Here is a 25,007-nt window from a genome sequence, read left to right as displayed (position 1 = left end):
GATTTCAGTCCATATTTCGGAAACCATGAGTATTATCGTTAAATGAACTGGATTTTTGAATTTTTTGGGTCAAATTTACCTTGTAAACTGAGTTTTATTGAATTCGGACACAAAAAATATTTTGCGATTTTTTCGATTTTTTCAAAGGGGTACCCCTTAAAAAAATTGCAAAAAATCGGAAATAATTTGTCATCTCCGATTTCGATAAAACTCAGTATATAAAGAAATTTTGACCCAAAAATTACAAAAATCGGGTTTATTTGACGATTGGAAGAATAGTTTCTGGAATATCGCCATAATCAGATCGATTTCAGTCCATATTTCGAAAACCATGAATATTATCGTTAAATGAACTGGATTTTTGAATTTTTTGGGTCAAAATTATCTTATAAACTGAGTTTCATTGAATTCGGAAACAAAAAGTATTTTGCGATTTTTTCGATTTTTTCAAAGGGGTACCCCTTAAAAAAATTGCAAAAAATCGAAAATAATTTGTCATCTCCGATTTCGATAAAACTCAGTATATAAAGTAATTTTGACCCAAAAATTACAAAAATCGGGTTCATTTGACGATTGGAAGAATAGTTTCTGGAATAACGCCATAATCAGATCGATTTCAGTCCATATTTCGGCAACCATAAGTATTATCGTTAAATGAACTGGATTTTTGAATTTTTTGGGTCAAAATTATCTTATAAACTGAGTTTCGTTGAATTCGGATACAAAAAGTATTTTGCGATTTTTTCGATTTTTTCAATTTCCGAAATTTATGATATTTTTTCGTTCAAATTATTTGTCTAGTGTGTATTTTCTTAAGCGGTACATTTATAGACCGTGAGTATATTGTTCACCAAATTTAGACATAATAAGCTTGAAAATGAGAAGTGAATCATGAAATTTGATAAAGGAATAAGACAGATAAGGTTAGGACAGAAAAAAGCTTGCTAGAGTATATAAGATATTGTTCAATATCGATATTGACTCAATAAAATTGAGCATGTGAGTCTGGCCTTACAGTTACAGAGACAGTTTATGTTCTGTGTACTTTCAAAGTGCATGAACACAGCACAGTTGGTGATGAAATCTACCATGCTGTCTGACAGTGACATTAAGACAAATTTGTAAATGTTTTTGTTTCAAAGTTCAAAAATTGATAAAATAAAAAAATATAGAAACTTGAAGCGTAGTCAAAACATTTTGTTTGTAAACAAATGGCTTAAAAGTTTAATGTCAAGAAACAGAAAAACTAAAAAAAAAAAATTAAGAAACACGTTTTTTTTATAAGTCTATTGTTCTTGTTCTCTATTTGAAGGTTTCAACGTTTATTATTAGAAAATCACTTTTTAATTTAATAAATAATTCAAAATCAGCGTTTTTCAAACAGTGGTTCATTAATGCTCTTTATAAACAAGTAAAGTTTTTCATACCTCTTTCGATGTGAAATTTTATAGATTTGAGCTGTTAAACTTTGTTATTTCAATAGAAAACATCCCTATATACATATTATAAATGTGAAAGTAAGGATGCTTGTTTGTTTGTTTGTTACGCTTTCACGCAAAACCTACCGAATGGATTTGAATGAAACTGTGCGACAGTATAGATCATACATCAGAATAACACATGAGCTATCATTTACAAAGATATATTTAAAAATAATTATAAAATTAAATTTAATCTGACATATTAAAGCTCCATCTATGATCATCATTTTGAACCATAAATTAAAGATTTCTGTAAAAATTAAAAATAGTAAATGTAAAATAGTTCATGGCCATCTTATCTGATATACTCAATGAATTATGCCTATTTTACACTTAAAAAAATTGAAAGCTGTACATATATTTTAGCTGTGAAAAACAATTCCTTCGAGTGTTATGGAAGGGGAATAAGTGAGATCAAGAGAGGTGGAAGCTATTTACTTTTAAGCCCAGTAAAGTGGGTGGATATGAAGCTAGTTAAATTATAAATATCTAATGAGGGGGGAAATATGACCTCAGTGATGGAGATTTACTGCTCACGAATTTGTTTGTTTTCTTTTATATGAGAGAATAAATATAAACTATTCAGCGCATTTTGTGTGATTTAAGATAAACAGTTTCTTTTGTTTAGCATTACACATTTTTATACCCTGTATATATGAAATATATCATGGTATACTAAGTTTAATCCCAAGTTTGTAACACTTAAAAATATTGATAATATCTACAAAATTTTGGTATAGGTGTTCATAAAATAAATTTCGGGTTGTCCTTAAGTCTGTCTGTCCGCCTGTCTGTCTGTCTACCCGTCTGACAACACGATAACTCAAAAACGAAAAAAGATACAATTTTTATAGCGAGCTCAAGACATAAAAAAGATCAAGTCAATCAGATCTTGTAAACCGTCAGAGATAGAACAAAAGTTTAAATGTTCCAAATGTAAATGTTTAAAAAATGTTCCTTATAAAAAAATAAACAACTTTTGTTTACAACTTTTTTTTCGTAAACATCACTGTTTACCCGTGAGAGCGCACATGAGAATATCAGTTATGGCTTTCTAAGAGTGGCTATCTTTCTTTACTTACATGACGTAAAAAAAAGAAATGATTGCGTAATCAACACTGTCTATACATGGTATTTCAACAATTAACTCAGTCAATTATTTGTGTTCACTTGTTTTATTTTAATCTTTAAAAAGAAGGTCTAAGGTATGGAATGCAACAATCGTTCGCACACAGTTGTTATCTCTGTTCTAAAACACATAACACTGCAAATGTAATACGGGATGTACACATATCGAATGTCAGAATAATGTTTGTTGTTGAAGGTTAAAACGCAAGCTAAACAGAGCCGAATGTAACACGAATATCGAATATCCAGAAATACACATAATCTGTTTGTTTTGCGTTCTCAAACACAATCATTTCACTTTTGTTTAATTTAAAGACATCTGGCGGGAAGAGAGTGTATCATTTGTTTAATGGCGGGAAACAAATAGTTCAGTCTGAACTGTTCAGATAAATTTGAACGCCATACGATTTATATAAATCGGGTTTCAAGTTCGAAGAAAGTATTGTGAATCATTTAAGTAGGAAGTGAATTCATATTAAATTAAGGATAAAATTACATGAGCGTTAAAAATAAGGGAATAAATACGAAACATTCATATTTTTATTTTGACGATGTATGAGCATGACAACAATGTTTGAGTTCAATGCTCATTATTTTTATCTTATTTTCAACTTTGATGATGAATTTTGTTATAACTTCATGAATGTAGACGAAAAATAAGAATAAAATTTTTCGATATGTGTCTTGGTTTTCGAAATATCGAAAGCTAAATAATTATACAAAATTTTCAATTTTCGATATTTTATTCTTACTTTTCGTCTATAATATTTTTTAAATTTGTGCCCCCACTACCGTGCTCATACAACCTCAAACGGGGGATGTTATTTGTGAAATGAATCCACAATCAATGCCATCAAATAAAAGAATTAATAAAAATTATTACATAATTCACTTTAATTGAATTAATTATCTAATATTTTTAATTACAAAAATAATAAAAAAATATATAGAAACAATTAAATCACGTGATTAGACAAATAATAATGATTAAATTTATTATTCGAAGATTTACTACACAAGTTAAACAACTTTTATATATATATAATATATATTATCATTGTAGATTAGACTTTAGAGAATAGACAAGAGGAAGCAACTATAAGTTGAGCGAGAAACGAGTGAAATTCTGTTTAAAGTGAGAGACGGAGAAAAGAAACGAGTAATAGTGTGGAGTGTTAGTTGTTGTACGTACGCATTAAAAGGAAAACTCAGAAGGTCATACGACTACGAGTTTTAATATTATTAGTTTGAATCATAAATATTAGAAAACTATAGTCAAAATTAGTTATAACGAACTTGAAGGGACCTTCAATTATGGTTGTTAAGGAGGTATGCAAGGATTGGATAATACTTGGGATTTCAATAAAACTTTATAAAAATCACTAAAAATTCCTAGATCATCGGGCTTTTTGTTAATTTTTTTATCGTTCAAAGTTGGTTGAAAAAATCATGAAGGTTATAAAGAAGGAGAACGATCGCTATAGAAAATATTGTCCCCGAAATATGGATAAAATAAGTGAGGCGCTGCGATCGCTAAGTTGAAAAATTGAAAAATGAACTATAAATTCTACAAATTTTCAGAGACAGACGCGCTAATGCTTTAATACGTAGCGATCGTTCTCCTTCTTTATAACCTTCATGGAAAAAATGATCAATCATATGGTTATCTTTTTCAGAGTGTGTTGAAAAACTATCTAAAAATATTTAGACAATCTTGTAGTTTATAAAAATTACCATCAAAATATAAAGATGTCGATGATATCAAAACAAAATTTTAATTTAATTATGAATTCATCGAAGATCCAATTTTTTTATGAACAGAGACGATTATAGTTGGAGTATTAATGATTGAGGAGCGATATCTATATTATCAAATTTATAGGCATCACTTGCTGACAATATATTATATTGTTTATCAGCAATCTCGGAGATGGCTCCAGCGATTTTCATGATAATTAGCATTCAGTGGGTTTTTGGGGCGAAAAATCGGTGCAGCTAAGTTTAATTTTTAGAAAATATCGTTTTATCTGTGTTTTCAGGAAAAACTATACTAATGTTTCTAACCTAATCTGCACCATCACGGATAAACAGTGACATTTACGAATAAAAAGTTTCAATCAAAAGTTGTTAATTTTTGCTTAGAAGAGATGTCGCTATAAACAATTTTGACTGTGTTACATGGAACTCACCAACTGATAAACTTACTTGGCGAACATTTTAAATAGAAAAAACGTATTATGAAAACTATACCGTATGTTTACTGAGTAATGTACTCCTTTAACCGCACTTCTTGTTTAATTCGGGTGTCGAAAGGGTACCCAAAAGAAGTGAAGGGAATGAATCCAAAAAGTTAAGCTGCTTGCCCCCCAAAAGTCCAAGCAATACACTTTCAAACGATTCATTCAAAATCGAAAACAAAAGAAATAAAAACAAGTGAAAGCAAACAATTGAATAAATTAATTGTTGAAATACCATGTATAGTCAGAAGAAAGATTGAAAAACGCGGGCATCCAATTTGATGACGTAATATGGGTATCATTACACGAAATAACACAAATAAGTTTGACAGATATATTCATAGACATCTGATTATAATAAATATAAATACTTATTATCTATGTATATATTATACCCAGCTGTCTACACTGAACTAACTGATGGTCTATGACTCATACCGCTAGGACATCACAGCAGGGCTTACCCGCGTTTTAGGTCACGTGATATACAGCTTAAAAATAACGATTTTTAATTTTAATATTATAAAAGAAAAATGTGCTTTTATGACTCGAAATCAGAATATTTAAGTATATTTTTACATCAATTTTAACTTTTTTCAAATTTCATAATTTATTTTTGACAAACGATAATACCCTATTAGATTAATTTCATTATCTCCGATTTCCCGAAACTTTATCGAAGTGTCAACCCTACATTGAATGAATGAAGCCATTTATATTTGAACATGTATTATAGCCGTAAAGTTATTTGATTTCTTTTTATTATTTTTGTTTATTTAATTCCTAGTAATATATGTTTTTGTTGTGTTTTATTAAATTCTTCGCACCAAAAGTATTCTACAACAAATCGAAAAAATATAAACATCGTAGAAAACAGTTTATGAATTCTAAGACACACTTATCAAATCTAAGAAACGAATAATTCAAATTAAATCAAATATTATGATTTGATTTATAAAATTGAAAAAGTATCAATTGATCTTTTGTTTGTAAACTATTTATTACTTGACATTAAAAACAATGAAAAAATACCGGATGTTTATGTAGAAATTATCTTTTTATACCATGTATATGAAATACTAGCTGTGAACTACCCACTTTGCTGGGCAACATTCCCACTTTCACCCCTCCCCCCATATTCCACATCCTTTTCTAGGTTACTATCTATCACCTAACTAAATTTCATCAAAATCCGTTCAGCCGTTTAGGCATGATAGAGCAAAACTCCCAGCAAAAACCATAAAAAAATCACTAACTCAATTCAGTTTTCTGCCTACTTCCTACCTCCTAAGTACGATGACGTGATTATTTATAGCCTATGACCATTTCTAGGTTATCATCTATCACCATACCAAATTTCATCAAAATCCGTTCCGCCGTTTAGGCGTGAAAGAGTAACAGACAGACAGACAGAGTTACTTTCGCATTTATAATATTAGTATGGATACCAAGGTATACTAAGTTTAGTAGCAAGTTTGTAACGCTTAAAAATATTGATGCTACGAAAAAAATTTTGATATACGTGTTCATAAAATCATCTAATTAGTCCATTTCCGGTTGTCTGTCCGTCTGTCTGTCTGTCTGTCAACACGATAACTCAAAAACGAAAAGAGATATCAAGCCGAAATTTTAATAACGTGCTTAGGATGTATAAAGTGAGGTCAAGTTCGTGAATGAGCAACATGGGTCAATTTTACTTGCTTTTATTGTACTAAAAAGTAGAAAATAATTTTATCTATGAGTCACTCATACACGAATATTTGTAAAAGCTTGAGGCGTTCAATTTGAAGTATCAAAAAAGAATGGAAACGCCTCATCTACTCCACATGCCTAATTTTTTTTATATTAAGCGCCTCAAGCTTTAACAAATAGTCTGGTATGAGTGATTCATAGATAAAATTATTTTCTACTTTTTAGTACAATAAAAGCAAGTAAAATTGACCCATGTTGCTCATTTACGAACTCGACCTCACTTTTTACGTCCTAAGCATGTTATTAAAATTTCAGCTTGATATCTCTTTTCGTTTTTGAGTTATCGTGTTGACAGACAGACAGACGGATAGACAACCGGAAATGGACTAATTAAAGCTTGTCCCTTAAAAACTATTTTTTATTAAAATATAAAGATTTTTTGGAAATTATTATGTTAATTGTCAAATATTTAGTGTTTTCAGAATTTGATTGCCTAAAATGGATATTTGGACCCACATTTAAAAACCCCACATCATCTATAATGTACACACACTTCCAAGTAATAAGATGAAAATTATTAATATTCAAATAATAATAATATAATAAGAATACAAAGATGATGTATTCTTATAGTCAAGTCAAGTCATACTTATAGTTTAATAGTCAGTCAGTCAGTCATATACTTTTAAAAACAGATAGTGATAATTATAAACAATTATATGAATGAACTCGTGTTATGACGTACATATAACTAAAACACTACAAGCTACAACATTACAGTAAACTAGATGCTACAGTATATACACTAAATATACAGAGTGATACATTTTAATCTATACATCCTCAAATTGGACCTACACTGAAAATAAATTCTTAATACCAAACCGATATAAGGTTGTCTCAACTTCATCGCGAGGTCAAATATGGCGAATGGGGCCATGAATGTGATACAACTATCGTACGGGGTTGAGTGGTGAAGTTGACACAAACGCATGTTAACACAAACAAATTTCAAATATTGTTGTTTTGAAATGAAACATAGTTTTAAACAATATATTTTTGATTGATTCTACCACTTATGAATATTATAACAAAATACTGATCTGATTGGCACAACCACATGAGCAGATTTATTAGGTTTATATAAAAAAAACTAGATTTCTTCAAGTCGGACTTGAACCATCGACTTATGGATTAATGTTGATTATAGTGTCTTAAGACCACCGCTGGTTGTGATCAATAAGTTTATTTCAAACTCACTGTAAGTTAGTAACAACAATCTTTATGTAGTTGACACAATCACATATGGACTAAACATGACAACTATGTGTTCGTAATAACCAAATCCTATATTTAAAGCAAATGTAAAATAATATAAAATGCATGACTTTAAATTTAAAATCAATCTCTTTCATAGAAGTAATAATTTTGTTTATTTAACTTCAATGATTTTGTATCAATGAATTTATATTTTAAATTCAATCCTATTCAATTCAATAGCTGTACTTGTTCCAATCATTATTAAATTGTTTGAAAGTATCTTTACTTTATTTCAATTTTGAAACAGCTAACTTCGGAGTGATGTCATTATTTTAATTTTTTTTTCATTGTGCATTCAAGTGTATAGATTAAAATGGCTCATCTTGTATATACATGATACATGTATATAGTATACAGTAAATACAGATTACAGTTCGTTTGACTACATATACAACCAATAACAACCTTGACAACTTACATTGCAATGTTTTAAATCTTATGTTTATTATACAAAATGTATTATAATTATAATATTCATTTGTGACTGAGCTGAGAGAGAGCAGAGCCTAAGAACATTTTGTTCGTCTGAAGTGTATACGTATACTTTATAGAACAGGGTCGATTTGGGGCCTCTCTTAAAAAAAACGCTCAATGGATGTTTATACCATGCATATATGAAATATACATAGTATATTAAGTTTAGTCCCAAGTTTGTAACGCTTAAAAATAATGATGCTAGGAAAAAAATTTTGTCGTAGGTGTTCATAAAATCACCTAATTAGTCCATTTCCGGCTGTCCGTCCGTCTGTGGACACGATAACACAAAAACGAAAAAAGATATCGAGATGAAATTTTTACAGCGTACTCAGGACGTAAAAAGTGAGGTCAAGTTCGTAAATGAGCATCATAGGTCAATTGGGTCTTGGGTCCGTAGGACCCATCTTGTAAACCGTTAGAGATAGAACAAAAGTTTAAATGTAAAAAACGTTCCTTATCAAAAATTAAACAACTTTTGTTTGAAACACTTGTTCGTAAACATCACTGTTTACCCGTGAGGGCGCCAATTAGGCGGAAATTTTATAATATGTACTATACTTGATTATCAGTTATGTATGTGTCACATGTTTGTATGTGTTATGTGATAAAGAAATCAACACTGACTATGTATGGTATTTCAACAATTAACTCAGTCAATGGTTTGTTTTCACTTGTTTTAGAATGGAGACGACACAAGGAAATTCAACTCAAACGGGAAAATAGATTTTTGTCCTAAAGAAAAATTGATTTATACGTTACATTAATATCTGATTTACACCAAAAAATTATGATTTAAAAAATGAAAAAGTGAAAACAAACAATTGACTGAGTTAATTGTTGAAATACCATGTATAGACAGTGTTAATGACGCAATCATTTGATTATGTCACGTAAGTAAAGAAAGATATCCACTCTTAGATAGTCACACATACATGGATTTCACGCTGCGTATATCCACGCTCATACATCTTTAAGTAAAGAAAACTTCGCCAATTTTAAAATGATTGTAAAAATGTCTTGGTTTATTGCACGGTACATACATACAAACCAAATACATGCTCTGTAGTCAAATAATGTGATTTTTCTTAGCTTTATAATACCACGCAACTATAAAAATATATAATATATTGTGTGCAAGAGATGCTTATAAATTTGATAATATAGATATCGCTCTTCAATCATTAATAAACTAACTATGGTCGTCTCTGTTCATTAAATAATGGATCTTCAATGAACTCATAATTAAATTAAAATTTTGTTTTGATATCATCGACAACCTTATATTTTTATGGTAATTTTTATAAACTACAAGATTGTCTTAATATTTTAGATAGTTTTTTATCACTCTCTCTAGATTTTTTGATATAGAAATATCCAATTGAAAAGGATAACCTATATGATTCATCATTTTTTCAGCCAACTTTGAACGATAAAAAAATTAATTAAAAGTCCAATGATTTTTGTAAACTTTGTTAATCAATAAATGTAATTATAAAGTTTTATTGAAATCCCTAGTATTATCCAATCCTTGCATACCTCGTTAGAAGCGGGTGCTGAATATTTTAAAGACAACCCTGGTACAAGTATACTTCATAAGCTAACAAACGAAATAAATATGAGTCTACACATTACACACTAAACAGTACACACTGCTGGTGTGTTTATAAATCTGTTCTTTTAACCTTGGTGTATTACACTAAATGTAAATAAAAAAAGATAGTATTATTATAATATAAATAAAACCATCTTTTTTTATTTAAACTAAGTATACTACACCAAGTTAAAAAGAACAAGAGACCATAATACGTCCTCTAACCCATGTGTATGTGTGTAATGGGTGTGTGTGTGTGTTTTGGATGTGTATAGGTTATGTTATTATATTTAGAACAAGCAATAGAAACGAATATATGTATATTAGTATATTTACTGTGTTTTTTTATACTTTACTTAAAAAAAATACTGATTCATATGAATCATGATTCATGAGAATTCTTCCTTAACTTCATCCCAAACCACATTATTTCGAAATTTAATAAAAAATACTTTTTAAGGGACAAGCTTTTATTGCACTAAAAAGTAGAAAAAAAGTTTTATCTATGATTCACTTATACCTGACTATTTGTAAAAGCTTGAGCTCCACATGCCTAATTATTTTTCTTTTCATTCTTGATCTCAAGTTATAACAAATAGTCGGGAATGAGTGACTCAAAGATAAAATTATTATTAAAAATATCTTATTTATAAAAATGATCAATAAGTTTATTCAAATTCTCTGTCTATCAGTAACAACAATGTTCATGTGGTTGGCTCAATCACATATAGACTAGACATGATAGATATGGGATCATAATAACCAAAATCCTATATTTTAAGAAAACGCAAAGAAGTTTTCTTTTAATTCATCGATTCGTTTTATTTACACGATTATACCTATATTCCAACTAAGTACAATTTTATTTTTCATCAATAAAATGCATGACTTTAAACTAAAATCAATCTCTTTCATAGAAGTAATAATTTTATTGATTTAACTTCAGTGATTTTGTATCAATGAATTCATATTTTAAATTCAATCCCATTCTATTGTAAATACAAATATTTAGCTGTATTTGTTCCAATTGTTTGAAAGTAGTTTTACTTTATTTCAATATGAAACGACCAATTTCGGGATAAGATTGTCATTATTTTGATATTTGAATTTATTTAGGTCCTTGCCAATTCTCGTTTTCATTCTCGAGATAGAGAATGAATTAATCATAAAAAATTTTTGGTACGGAATTATAAGCAACAAAATAATGTGGGTGGCGTCTGTTTAAAAATAAAATATTGTGCTTTGTGTGTTAAACAGTTAAAAAAATTATTTAATTACAAAAACCGTAAAATTAAAAAAGACAAAAAAAAAAAAGAAATTTTTTAGGTCTTAAATTGAGTTGTTTGTTTTGTTCGTTTCGTTGGTAGTTTATTAAAACGTTTCGTTATAAATAGCTCAAATCATATGACATGTTTTCAGTTACAATTTCCTTTCATAAAAAAAAAACAAGTGAAAACAAACAATTGACTGAGTTAATTGTTGAAATACCATGTATAGACAGTCTTGATTACTCTGTCACACACTGATATACCCATATAATACTACAATTTGGGCATAATGGGCGCTCTCACGGGTAAACATTGATGTTTAAGCTAAAATGTTTCAAACAAAAGTTGTTTATTTGTGTATAAGGAACATTTTTTACATTTAAATTTTTGTTCTATCTCTAATGGTTTACAAGATGGGCGATACGGATCCAAGACCCAATTGACTGTTGCTCATTTACGAACTTGGCCTTACTTTTAACGTCCTCAAAAAATTTTAGCTTGATACCTCTTTTTGTGAGTAATCTTGATGACATTCAGACAGACAACCGGAAATGGACTAATAAGGTGATTTTAGATAACACCTATACCAAAATTTTGTTGAATTTTTAAGCGTTACAAACTTGGGACTAAACTTAGTATACCTTGGTATATTTCATATATACATGGTATAAAAAGTATACAAATTTAAGCTGGCGCTACGATAGTCTATAACGTATAACGTTATAACGTATATATATATAAACGTGTATGTATTTTTATATTAAAATCATCACACTGAATCCCGTGGGAGCACTTTGTTTTAAAATTCATTTTGACATACTATAAAAATATATATAGATTATTTTTACTTGAATTATTTTTTTTGTGTCTTAATGTTTTTACTAAGAAAGTGTGAATACATCGATTTTGATAACATTGGTCAAACATAAATTTTGTTGAAGAAGCAAGAGTTTACTTTTTGAAAGGTTTTTGATGTGACTGAATACGAAATTAAGTTGTGTCACGATTTCGATAAATTCGTCCCTTAAGTCCCTATTACCTCAGTTGGTTAAGACGTAACCAATTCTGTCCACGGTATGCTTAGGGTAGCGAGTTCGATTCCCGCCGTCGCAACAAAATTCATTTAATTAATAGTTGTGTTGGGCTGGTGTAGTGCATGGTATATGCATGAAGGAGGTGCACTCAGCCTCTGAAATTGAGGAGCTGATAAATGAAATTATCAGCGGAAAGGTGGTAAAACACATATGGCTGTCCACGTGTGTCCTTCATGGACAGCCAATATAACCTAACCTTACCTAACCTACCATGTATATGAAATATATCAAGGTATATTAGTTTAGTCCCAAGTTTGTAACAAAATTTTGTTAAAGGTGTTCATACAATCACCTAATTAGTCCGTATTCGGTTGTCTGCCCGTCTGTGTGTCAAAACGGCAATTCAAAAAACGAAAAGAGATATCAAGTTGAAATTTTTATAGCGTGCTTAGGACGTAAAAAGTAAGGTTGAGTTCGTAAGTGAGCAACATAGATTAATAAGGTCTTGGGTCCGTAGGATCCATTTTGTAAACCATTACAGATAGAACAAAAAGTAACAACTTTTGTTTGTTGAAACATTTTTTCATAAATGTCACTGTTTACCTGTGAGGTCGCAAATTAGGCTCAAATTGAACAGTATGTATTATAAGGTAATATTAGTTATATGTGTGTAATGTGACAGTGTAATCAACACCGTCTATACATGGTATTTCAACAATTAACTCAGTCAATTGTTTGTTTTTATTTGTTTTAAGTAAAACCTATTTTCGGATTTTTATTTACTGTAGTAAATATATTTAACACAAATTTTGAGTAGTATTTTGTATAATTGATTCATGAACCATCAGTCAATACATGAACACATGAACATATGAACACATAGTGAACACTGAACAGTTGAACACACCAATGTTTTAATCATTTCATTTGCATTATTACAATCAGTGTTATTGTATATCATTAATTAATATATTAATTTTAATTAATTATAATAATTATTAATTATTATTAGAGTAATGTTTGTTATATATATATTATTTATTAAAACACTAAACTTACTTCCATTAGCGTTTTTTTTTAAGTGAATTCTCTGAAAGTAGGATTCAATAGGGTATTATCGTTAGTCAAAAATAAATCATGAAATTTGAAAAAAGTTAAAATTTATGTAAAAATATTCTTAAATATTCTGATTCCGAGTCATGAAAGCATATTTTTCTTTTAAAATATTAAAATTAAAAATCGTAATTTTTAAACTGTATATCACGTGACCTAAAACTAGGGTAAGCCTTGCTGTGATGTCATATCGGTATGAGCCATAGACCATCAATTAGTTCAGTGTAGACAGCTGGGTATAATATATTATCCACAGATAACAAGTATTTATATTTATTATAATCAGATGTCTATGAATATATCTGTCAAACTTATTTGTGTTATTTCGTATAATGATACCCATATTACGTCATCAAATTGGATGCCCACGTTTTTGACAGTTTAAAAAAGGTTTCAAATTGATTTAGACTTTTCTTTATGAATGACTAATAATAAGATTCTTTAATATTAAGAAAAGGAGACGGATATTTATGGAAGTGATTTGATGTATTAGAACACTTCCAGTGTATTTGTGTTTATAATTTTGTAATGCTCTATAAGTAATGAAATGTGCGGTTGATAATCGCCTTCCTTACAAAAACTTTCTACACAAAGTCAGTCTATTTAATATTATTCTTTCTAATTTTTAAACTTTTATTAATCAACACAACCTTTTTTTAATGATTTTACCACCAAAGGAGGCGATCGAATTGGTCTCATAAAATTCTCTGACTATTTCATGATTATGATAAACATTCTCGAATTATTTTTGAAATATCAAAATTATCTGAAAAATACAGAAATATTTAATTTTTAAACTGTATATCACGTGACCTAAAACGTGGGTAAGCCTTGCTGTGATGTCATAGCGGTATGAGTCATAGACCATCAATTAGTTCAGTGTAGACAGCTAGGTATAATATATCCATAGATATTAAGTATTATATTTATTATAATCAGATGTCTATGAATATATCTGTCAAACCTATTTATGTTATTTCGTGTATTGATACCGATATTACGTCATCAAATTGGATGCTCACGTTTTTGGCAGTTTAAAAAAGGTTTAAAATTTAAGTTTTTGGCAAGAAAGTTTTTTGTATGGTTCCGAAATAAATTTTTGGTGGCTTTTTATTAGCAAAATCAACATTTTGATGTACTTTTTCAAAAAAAAAGTAGAATACCCTATTCGAAAAAATCAGTTACATGGTTTTAAATTTTACTATTTATAGAGATTAACTATAAAAAAGAGAAACGTCACAGATTTATGGTTGTTCACGATATCCAAACTCAAAATTTATAAAACTTGACGTCCTTACACCTCACAAAATGCGAAGGTCTTCATAACAACATAAAGATTAAGAGCGGATGAACAACACATTTTGTAAGTCTATGGATTACAGTTGACCATACAAATAATCAGTAAATAATGCAATGCTAAAAATGGGTAAACTTTGAGTTGTATAAATGGTGTGTTTACAGGAAACTTAACACTAAAAATAATGATTGTTTCCCGGAAATATTTAATTGGTTTAGTTTTAATTTACCTAATAATACCTAATACCACCAAATACCTATATTGCCATCAAAAATAACCTAATTTTTTCTTATGGATCTTCAAAATAAAGAGTGTTCTTGGAAACGGTCACTTTTTACGTCCTGAGTACGCTGTAAAAATTTCAGCTTGATATCTCATTTCGTTTTTGAGATATCGTGCCCACAGACGCACAATCGGAAATGGACTAATTAGTTGATTTTATGAACACCTATACCAAAATTTTGTTGGTAGCATCAATATTTTTAAGCGTTACAAACTTGGGACTAAACTTAGTATACCTTGCATATTACATATATGCATGGTATAATAACAACGAAATGACAGACCCAATCACATCACCACTTCAAAAAACCTCGAATTTGACAAAATTTATCATCTGATGTCACACAAGATATATCAATCACTCTTGTTTATTACAAATAATCAATAAATAAAATATTTCCATTATGAAATAATAATCGATACAAAATCGATAATTGATAAAAATTATATCACTACAATGATAATTTAGACAGAATTTTCTGATTATTATTAATTCTTATTTGCATATTACCTTAAAAAGTAACTATCGATTTATCAATACGAATTACCATAAACAAAAATTAACCGTCAAAATCGATATTAATAAAAATCATGAATGAATCAATATTTACTCATATAATATATATCACTCTTTATACCTACAAAGGGTTTCAAAAATTACGACAATGTTTTTATCTATAAAATTCATCATCAAAGTTGAATATTTTATAAATTGATAATGAATTATGATATTACAGTACAATGTGTCTAATCCGGCACTATTTATAAAACCAGAGGGTTGTTGTTGATTTAATTATTCAGTCTTAGGTATTTAATTGTCGGATTAGTGAGAATTGTACTGTATTTAACGAAATTAGAGGAAAAGTAAAAATAAAAGGTGTAATTTTCGAAATTTGAAAGTCTTTATTAGTTATTAGAATTCTTAAAACATAAATTTTAAATTCCAGAAATTAAACGGCTAATTTTTGAAAACAAGTGTAAAATTTAATAAATGTTATTGTTTTTGGAAAATAAATAGTAATAGTGTATTTAGTTTCCAAATAAATAGAATTTATTCCAACTAAATTTGTAACATAAGGTTTTACGCACACTATATCTTCAAAAAGATCTCTTCAAGACCATTTTCTTGATACCAAAACATTTGACATAATAGGGTTTAATCGTTAGTTAAAAATAAATCATGAAATTTGAAAAAAAGTTAAAATTTATGTAAAAATATACTTAAATATTCTGATTTCGAGTCAACACGTTTTTCTTTTAAAATATTAAAATTAAAAATCGTAATTTTTAAACTGTATATCACGTGACCTAAAACGCGAGTAAGCCTTGCTGTGATGTCATATCGGTATGAACCATATACCTTCAGTTAGTTCAGTGTAGACAGCTGGGTATAATATATCCATAGATAATAAGTATTTATATTTATTATAATCAGATGTCTATGAATATATCTGTCAAACTTATTTGTGTTATTTCGTATAATGATACCGATATTACGTCATCAAATTGGATGCCCGTGTTTTTGACAGTTTAAAAAAGGTTTAAAATTTAAGATTTTGGCAAGAAAGTTTGTGTATTGTTCCGAAATAAATTTTTGGTGGCTTTTTATTAGCAAAATCAACATTTTGAAGTACTTTTTTCAAAAATAATGGAATACCCTATGTCATAAGTTAAGTGTTGTTTTCGGGATAGTCCTTATGTTCACAAGTCAAAGAGTTTTCTGATAACTGTTTTAAACTAGAATTTACTTGAGAAATACACAGAGGCGCCAAACACATCCGGCCCTAATATCTGACATTTCAATATTTAGTCTCATAACCAAAATTTGAATCTTTTTAAAAACCGTTAGCTAATTATTTTCAAAAAAAAAAAAAAATTTACGTGAGTTACAAAAACAATTGAAATCACAAATTACCATACAATTTATAATAGCATATCCGGTTTTTCATATCCTAATGATGGCTAAAACGGAAGTTAGAAATGTGTATATTTATAAAATTACATACACACTTTAACAATTAATAATAATTTAGGAGATTGTTGCAAAAAAAAACAGTATATAATACGTTGCAATTATGTGTATGAAAAAAAATTGTGTTGTGAACGCCATAAAACCTCTATGTACGGATTAATTTTATTTTTAAGGAGAAAAACAAACAATTAAAGAAATAAAACAGAGGATTTATATACAGGATGGGTATGGGTATGGAGGTTAGCGGGCCATGCTCGAGCATCGGGCCTCGAAGCAATGGTTCAGAGCACCTAGCCAAATAAACCCTTGTACTCTATCCCCGCTACGCTTTTCAGTGGCTATTATAACCAACTGATGTACTGAAACCCAGGATTTGCCTAGCCCTGAGTTTCCTAATTTCTTCTGGTTCGACTATGGCCGGACCAAACCATTTCCTTCGCTGCTGTATGAGCGCCGGGCAGTAACAGAGAAAGTGGATGGATGTTTCTTCTGAATTTTCTCCGCATCTGTCACACGCGGGAGATTGTCTTTTTCCAATCTGTTGTTGGAACTTGTTCAGGTTATCATGTGAGTAACTCTACGATGACTCTAAAATCAGAGTCTAAGATCTCCTCGGCTCTGTTACCTAATAAACAAGTGGTCTTAAATGCGCATCGTCATTTGGCAGAAAAAGATAATTTTCTTAAAACTAATGCAGAATGGCCCGTGCGGCAAGTAATATCAGACGAAGAAGCTATCCTTAACATGGTCCATTACAGTTCCTCTAGTAATGTCTTTATTGGTTAAATTCGTATATATGGAGGTAATATTTTTGCATTAAAAAAAAAACGAGTCGTATTAAAAAATTTATTTGAAACGCCTCAAGGTGATTTTATTTTAAGTTTACTTAACAATAAATTTAGTACCTGGTTCAAGCAAGTACTTAATGAAAAAAATTTTGAATTAATTTATGTTAATTTTGACTTAAAATCCGTTATATTTCAACTTTATAGTCGTATTTTGCCCGAAAATATAGACATATGTACTGTATCCAAGGACAAAGCGGGATAAAAGTGTGTTGTAAATCCATTTCATGATCTCCATGACACAATTTATGCGTTTTTGGAGATGTCCAATTTTCCCCCCGCTACCTTTGGGTATCCTCAGCATCTCAGATTTCCGCATTTGAGGAGGATTCCTAAGCTTAATCCGCTTATTTCAATATTTTGGCTTTGAACTTCAATACAGCCTCTAAAAATTGAGCTAAAAGATTGAAAATCAGTATATGGATTGGGTAAGTGTTAAGGATGCGCTTTTTGGGGATGTCAGATTACCAGCCCCCTTTTCCAATATTAATGTCGAAATATTATGCTTTTTCTCGATTTTAGTGGCTTTAACTCCAGTACAACCCGTCTAAATTGAGCTAGTTAAATTATTGTCAAAGATTTACCTTTTGGGGGTGTAAATTCACCCCCACAACTCTTTACCGGACATTTATCTATTTCAATAAAAAGTATCTTTTTATAAGAAAAATATCATGAGGGGAAAATACGACTTGAGTTATGGAGCTTTGTCGCTCACAGGTTTTTTATTTTTAAGGCGACATTTTATAGCCAAAAAAAATTTTACGTAATTAATGTTAATCAGTTAAATCTCCCATTTGAAAATTTAATTCGTTAGAGTTTTGTGAAATATTGTTAGAATTATTTTGAAGGTCTCAAGGTTTCAAAAATTTCACTACAAAAGTCATTCTAATGAATAAACTGAAAAGCTACTAAACCGATTTCAAAAATTCTTTCACCTATAAAAAGTAGTAACAAGGGCTGTATTAATTAGAATTATGCATAAAAAAATTAAAACTCATAAAATTGTCAACCAAAGGTTGGTAAATGAAGCGGGCGAATATCTGCTAGTACAATATATTATCGAAAATTACTTAAAATTTCTCAATGAAGCGACTTTTGGAACTTTCTGTAAGACACGAGTAAATAAAATCAGCTGTGTTTATTATAAATGTTCATAAACGATAAATATTAATGTTTGGCATAAAAAATTTTACGTGCTTGAACCCTAATGATAAAAATTAATTGAAAATTCAATAAAAAATAATTAAAAAAATTTTTATGAAAACATGTTTACCTCGCTTGTGCTCGGATATTTGATAGACACGTTTTAAATATTATTCAATTGTACATGAATTTTTATCAACACTACAGTGCACTAATAAAATAAATAAATAAATAATAATAATAATAATAAATAAACAATTAATAGAAATATTAAATACAAAGCGACAACTAAACTTTATATTTCAGAAATTAACATCAACAACTGGAAACAAACAATTGACTGAGTTAATTGTTGAAATACCATGCATAGTCAGTGTTGATTTCTTTATCACATTACACATACAAACATGTGACACATACATAACTGATATTCAAGTATAGTACCTACGATAAAATTTCCGCCTAATTGGCGCCCTTGCGGATAAACAGTGATGTTTACGAAAAAATGTTTCAAACAAAAGTTGTTTATTTTTTTATAAGGAACATTTTTTACATTTAAACTTTTGTTCTATCTCTAACGGTTTACAAGATGGGTCCTACGGATCCAAGACCCAATTGACCTATGATGCTCATTTACGAACAAATAATGATGTGAGTGGCCTCTGTTAGAGGCGTATATGTCAGAGAAACGGAGGTTAAACCCCATTATTATTATTATCATTATTAATATAAATAAATTATTCAGATTAAAAAATCCATAACACTTAATTGTTGAATACCCGGTAATAATCAATCTTAAGGTTTATTCTCCAGATGAATTCAAACGGAATGTTAAATAACACAACGCATGCGTGTTGAATAGTTAAACCAGTGTTGTCAGTCAGTGTTCATAACACGATATTACAATATTTTATAATAATAAATATTATTCTGTATTAATGTACAAACACAAAAAAAAATTAGAAAGTTTTTATAAGGAATAAAGGATTATTTATATAAACAACCCCTTTTTATCGTCACTAATCAATTATTAAATTCCTTTCTTCAAGGTCGTATTTCACTTAGGGAGTTGTTTCATCAATTTTTTGTCGAAAATTTGTTGTTTTAATTTTCTGATTGATTGATTTCTGTTAGAGGACTCAATGAAATTGATGAAATGTAAGAGGAAAAGTTTTCGATATCTGGGTTAGTTCTAGCGGTAATGAATTCTATGAAATTTCGGATACGGAAATATATATATATTCCAATGGAATTCATTGGATGAGTCTTCAAATAATGATTTTTATAGAAAACTCGAAAAACTAAGAAACTAGGTTCGATTCGATTTCTTGTGATTTTCTTGAAATTCTTTTGAGCCTTAACAAAATGCAAAAAAAAAATTGTTTTTAAGTTTTTTAAGGTAATTTAGACCCAAAAATCATAGAAATCTAGTTTATTTAATATTTAGTTGAATAGTTTTCGAAATATCGCTCAAAATTGATACGAAATGTAGTTAATCATATAGGATTTTATCCAATATCTCAGAAACTAATCGTCTTATCGTTAATTGAACGCGATTTTTATATTTTTTGGGTCAAATTTACCTTATAAACTAAATTTTATCGAATTCCAAAACAAAAAACTTTTTCTGATTTTTCGGAATTTTACTAAGGGGTACCCCTTTAAAAAAATCGAAAAAATCGGGAAAATTTTTATGTTTCGGAATTCGATGAAACTCACTTAATAAGGTAATTTTGACCCAAAAAATACAAAAATCGCGTTCAATTAACGATTGGAAGAATATTTTCTGAGATAACCCTATAAACAGATCGATTTCGGTATTTATCTCGGAAACTATTCATCTGATCCATCAATGGATGCTAAATTTGAATTTTTTAGGTCAAAAATACCTTATAAAACGAGTTTCATCAAATTCCGAAACATAAAAATTTTCCCGATTTTTTCGATTTTTTTAAAGGGGTACCCCTTAATAAAATTCCAAAAAATCAAAAAAAGTTTTTTGTTTTGGAATTCGATAAAACTTAGTTTATAAGCTAAATTTAACCCAAAAAATTCAAAAATCGCGTTCATTTAACGATTAGACAACTTATTTGTGAGATATCACCTAAAATTCTATATGGTGAATTCAATTCGAATCGATTTTCGGTGATAATTCAGAAACTATTTATCCAATCATTAAATAAACTTAAATTTTATGATTTTTGGGTCAAAAATACCCTGACAAACTTAAAAACATAGAAACAAGTTTTCTTCTGAATTTGATTCTGAAGAAATCGGAGAAAAGCCACAAGAAATCGATTTATCAAAATATCGATAAAATCTAAAAAAAAATACATAATATTTGAAAGACAAAAAAACCTTAAAAACATGCAATTGTTTAAATATAACAAGTGTAAACAAACAATTGAGTGAGGTAATTGTTGGAATACCCTGTGTATAGAAAGTTTTGAATGTCAGTTACAAACTTGGGACTAAACTTAATATAGTATGATATATTTCATATACACATGGTATAAAAATATGTAATAAATATGTGTTAATATAAAGAAACTGAAAATAATTTTGGTTACGGCACTGAAATGTTTACTATTTTAAAAATAATAATTTACTCTTGCATGAGTCATGAAAAAATTCGTTATAATAAATACTTATGTACTTTTATAACTATAAAAATGTACACAAGAAAAATCGATTCCTTTACGGGGAATTGTCGTGTTTTGTTTGTCACTAAATGGTACGAAAAACTATATAACTTCACTTATTGTCAACTTTATTTTTACGAAATATTATGATTCATGATTTTCTGTACATTTAACAGCCAAGAAAATTGAAGACACGGTAAGAAATTTTTATGTCGATATCATTATGTCAGTACCGATGTGAACGCCAAATACTGTGTATTGTATTAGTAAAATTACTGCATTTAGGTAATAGTAAAATTACTGTATTTAGGTAATAGTAAAATTACTGTATTTTGGTAATAGTAGTAAATAATTAGACCCAAATATCATAGCTAGATTTAATAATTAGTTGAATAGTTTTCGGTGAGCCTTTTGTCCAAAATTTTTTGGACAAAGGCCTATTAAATTAATTTAACTATCTCCTGAATTTCTAGTTTATCGCCCGACTGGAACTTCTAAGATGGCAGCCTTATTAATAATAATCCCACATCATTATTTGTTAATCTTTATTTATTCTATTACAAACATATTTACAATTACATTTTTGATGTGGGTGGAGTCGGTTACTTCGTTCTTATCCAAGCGACGACAATGTGATCAATTCTGCACTGCCATTAATTATAAATTGTTCACACTGCCGCTCCCTGGATTCGAACCCGCAACCTTAGTCTAAATAGTCCAACATTCTAAGATTAACGCCTTAGACCGCTCGGCCATTTAGGCAGCCTTATTAATCAAAATGGAATAGAACAAAACATTCAAACATGCAATGAAGGGAAGAAACGTACCCAGATTAACACAAAATTACGTTAACAACCCTTAACAACATTTAAAAATCGTACATGCAATAATTCTAACCAAATACTTTTTCAATCGAAAAATGTACCAAATGAGAAAATAATAATACTTATAAGTAAACAATTTATCATTGGACGTAAACAAACAAACCACATCCATTGTCACCTAGTTTTGTTTGTTTACGTACAATAATTTAATACTTTTGTAAAATAATATAATCCAATTAAATCATGTTATAATTTTTTTAAATCCCTACCTCAATTGAATATTATTAAATGAAATTTACTAATATCTTCTGATTATCATTGGCTACTGGTTATCGAATGATAGTCAATGAATAATGAAATTTATCAAATTTTGTCATACCTGTAGCTCCCAAATTAGGGCTCAGTTCCAAATTTTGGAAGGAGTTTTTTTGTTGCTATTGATTAGCTTATTTTGGGAAGTTAGGTTTCTGCAGTTAATAACAGAACACGTTGTATATACAGAGTATAAAAATCATAATTATGTAAATTGAGATTGGCCCTAATTTTAAGTTTGTGTGTTATTTACATTTTACATTTTACACTGAGAGAGTGCTCACTACATGGACACAGGTGAATTTCCATTAAACAAGTTGTACATAAAACATAATAAAATATAAAAACAGGTATATTTAATATAAATTTAGGGTATATTACAAAACATCTGGTGGTCTTTTTGGTTAAATAAGACAGGTTTCCTTCCACAAAACCAAAGCCATACATACTATACTACCAATAAATAGCTGCTATACCTAGTATCTACCAATCCAATATACACTTAAGTTTGTTCTTTTTAATTCAGTGTACCACAGCTTAAATGTAGAAAAAAAACAAATCAACGATTGACTGAATTAATTGTTGAAATACCATGCATAGTCAGTGTTGATTTCTTTATCACATTACACATACAAACATGTGACACATACATAACTCATATTCAAGTATAGTACATATTATAAAATTTCCGCCTAATTGGCGCCCTCACGGGTAAACAGTGATGTTTACGAAAAAATGTTTCAAACAAAAGTTGTTTAATTTTTGATAAGGAACATTTTTTACATTTAAACTTTTGTTCTATCTTTAACGGTTTACAAGATGGGTCCTACGGACCCAAGACTCAATTGACCTATGATGCTCATTTACGAACTTGACCTCACTTTTTACGTCCTGAGTACGCTGTAAAAATTTCAGCTCGATATATTTTTTCGTTTTTGAGTTATCGTGTCCACAGACGGACGGACGGACGACCGAAAATGGACTAATTAGGTGATTTTATGAACACCTATATCAAAATTTTGTTGGTAGCATCAATATTTTTAAGCGTTACAAACTTGGGACTAAACTTAGTATACCTTGCATATTACATACATGCATGGTATAATAAACTAAAAAATTGGCGATGATCTTCAAAATCGATTCAGTTTGGAAAAGGCATGACATATAAATAATTACTATGGAAATAAATGGTCAAATAAACCTGGTTCAATTCATTTCAAAAAGTGAAATGGTCAAATAATTAGGTAACAATAATTCAAAAGAACAAAGTCAACTCAAATATTTCAATTTCAATTAAAATATTTCCAAAAATTTGTCCCAAAAATAAGGTAGCTCATTAAGTATCCTTTTCATGTCATCTGATGTCCTTGACCATCACTTTGATATTGATTTAAGAAGGAGTTTATAAGTTTCAAGTGTTTATCTGTGCGTCTGTGTGTTTCTCAGTGACATTGTAGCCCCCAAAACGGTCGAACCGACTCGATTGAGAACATTTTACAGGTAAATTTCCAAAAATCGGTTTACAAGGAATTAATCGCATTTGTCGGGGAATTTTTAAATTTTGTAAATAACATGGTAGGCCAAAGGACCCACTTAACATGTACAAAGTGTGTTTACATCGAGCTTAAAAAGAACAAACTTAACCTAGCAGGTACAGTGCCCATCATAACACAGGTAATCATTTAAATTCACAAAAAAAAAAAAAAAAATCATTTATTAATACAGTGAACAGTCCGTGATGATGTACTGAAGACAGAGACAGTAAATGTACACAAGTTGTGTTAAAGAGAGAGATATGACTAGAGTGTTATTATGATTTTTAATCTAAGTGTACAGGTAAAAATTATAATATATTGTTATCGATATATTTGAAAATATGATTTTTGGATTATAGTTAAGGACATAATTAAAGTTGTCTGTGATTTTGTTAATGAAAAATTAATTACAATTCAGGATATTTGGTTTTATCAAGAGACAGATTAAGATTTCGATATAATATCAATTAGAAGAATTTTAAAGACTTCTTTTATTTTAGAATCCAAAACCCAAAAATATCAAAAAGAAAAAACCAATATCGGATTTGAATGCGGTTTTCGGTATTCGATTCGTTAGAGCGTCAGAAAATTTTGTAACCTAGTCTGATTTATAAGAAATTAAAAATATGCAAATTAGTTTAATTAATAATGCATTTTAAATTGAAACTTAATATTGGTCTCAGAGGTACCTGGTGCCTAGGGTAAACGATTCCTTGTCGTTTATTGCAGTTTTCGGGAAATTTTTTTATATAATCGATCCAAACTCTTTACACGAAGGTTTTTGGGGTCACTGAACAACAATATTTGACAGAAT

At 29.2% G+C, this 25,007-nt stretch overlaps 1 protein-coding gene across 1 annotated transcript in view; it reads right to left on the bottom strand.

Annotated features, from left to right (window-relative positions):
* LOC123302639 (transcriptional coactivator yorkie-like) overlaps window positions 1-25,007 on the bottom strand; it is a 33,413-nt gene that overhangs the window by 3,543 nt on the left and 4,863 nt on the right. The gene's annotated exons all lie outside the window — the stretch shown is intronic.

Source organism: Chrysoperla carnea, chromosome X (genome assembly GCF_905475395.1).
Source record: "Chrysoperla carnea chromosome X, inChrCarn1.1, whole genome shotgun sequence".
Classification (NCBI taxonomy): Eukaryota; Metazoa; Arthropoda; class Insecta; order Neuroptera; family Chrysopidae; genus Chrysoperla; species Chrysoperla carnea.
This window is presented reverse-complemented; position numbering and strand designations above follow the sequence as displayed.